The sequence below is a fragment of the Ovis canadensis genome, chromosome 12 (assembly GCF_042477335.2).
Source record: "Ovis canadensis isolate MfBH-ARS-UI-01 breed Bighorn chromosome 12, ARS-UI_OviCan_v2, whole genome shotgun sequence".
NCBI classification, from domain to species: Eukaryota; Metazoa; Chordata; class Mammalia; order Artiodactyla; family Bovidae; genus Ovis; species Ovis canadensis.
In genome coordinates this window covers 53,874,739-53,876,420 of record NC_091256.1, presented here as the reverse complement: position 1 = coordinate 53,876,420, position 1,682 = coordinate 53,874,739, and positions in this window count along the sequence as shown.

The following is a 1,682-nucleotide window of genomic DNA, read 5'->3' as shown; positions in this document are numbered from 1 at the left end:
CAATTCTGGGTCAGGGAACTAGATCCCACATGCTGCAAGAAAGATATTCAGGGTGCAGCAACTAAGACATGGTACAGCCAAATTAAAAAAAAAAACAAAAAACGTGGCATCTCCAGTCCGGTGATAGCTTGAAGCTCTTTTGGTGCAAGGTGTGTGTGTGTGTGTGTGTGAAGGAGAAACAGAGACAGACAGATAGCGAGGGCTGTTGTCAAAACTTGTCTGGTCCCCAGACCTGTCTACTCACTTCACTGCTGGGTTGATAGACTCGGGAGATTATTTCTGTAGCTTTCCATGTCCTTGTAAAACAAGCATGTTACCTGTCAGCATTACATGGATGGCAGAAAATTGCTGATGTAATGACTTAAAAAAAAACAACTTGAGCTCTCAAAAAGAATAGCACATTATGAATAAATAGGGTTAATTTTGAGCCATAAGTACAGAGTCAGTTTTTTCATATAAATACCAAAGATCTAAATGCTTAGCTTCTTCCTCAGAGACACCTTGTCTTGTAGGCTGTACTTTATCATCCTTTCAGACCACAACCTACCTAGTCTGTCTCAGCAATGTGAAAACATTTTTCTTTTCCAGTTGGTTTCTTTTGGATGACTGACAGATACTATAGCAGCCAAGAGGAGCTCATGCTCAGTTCTCTCCATGCTGCCTGTGTTGCGCCCATAAATCTGGGTCAAGAAAAATATTTAATTTAGAGTATTGCAGACCATGGGGCTTCCCATGGTAAAGAATCCACCTACCAGTGCAGGAGACATGGGTTCAATCCCTGGGTTGGGAAAATCCTCTGGAGTAGGAAATCACAATCCACTCCAGTATCCTGGCCTGGAAAATCCCACTGACAGAGGTGCCTGGTGGGCTACAGTCCATGGGGTTACAGAGAGTCGGACATGACTGATCAACTGAGCGTGCATGCCCAATGCATGCACTCACAGACCATATTGCGATTTTGACCATTTACTTAAAAACCTTGAGCATATCCTTTTAAATGGCCAAAAGAGAGGAGAAGGGAGGTAAGAGGAATGACTGGTGAATTTGGCAACACACACTGATGACTATAAGAGGCTCAGAATATCAACTAGAAGTTTAATGAGTGTTAAGAGATGAGGGTCTCGGACTTCTCTGGCTAGTAGACTTCCTGGTCTAGTGGTTAAGAACCTGCCAATGTGGGAGACATAAGAGACTCGGGTTCAGTCCCTGAGTTGGGCAGATCCCTTGGAGGAGGGCATGGCAACTCACTTCAGTATTCTTGCCTGGAGAATCCCATGGACAGAGGAACCTGGTGGGCTATGGTCCATAAGGTCACAAAGAGTTGTACACAACCGAAGTGACTTGGCATGCATGCAGACACTTAAGACTCCACACTTCCAATGCAGGGGGCACAGGTTTGATCCCATGGGTTTAGTCAGGGAACTGAGAACCCACATGCTGTGTGGTATGGCCAAAAAAATTTTTTTAATTAAAAAAAATTATTGAAAAGAGAGATGTTCTCGTTCCTACAGAGAAAAATGTGCGCTCAATGTAGATTAGGGTTAAATTCAAATTGGGGTTTCCCAGGTGGCTCAGTGGTAAAGAATCTACCTCCCAGTGCAGGAGACTCAGGTTTGATCCCTGGATTGGGAAGGTCCCCTGGAGAAGGAAATGGCAACCCACTCCAGTATTCTTGCCTGGAG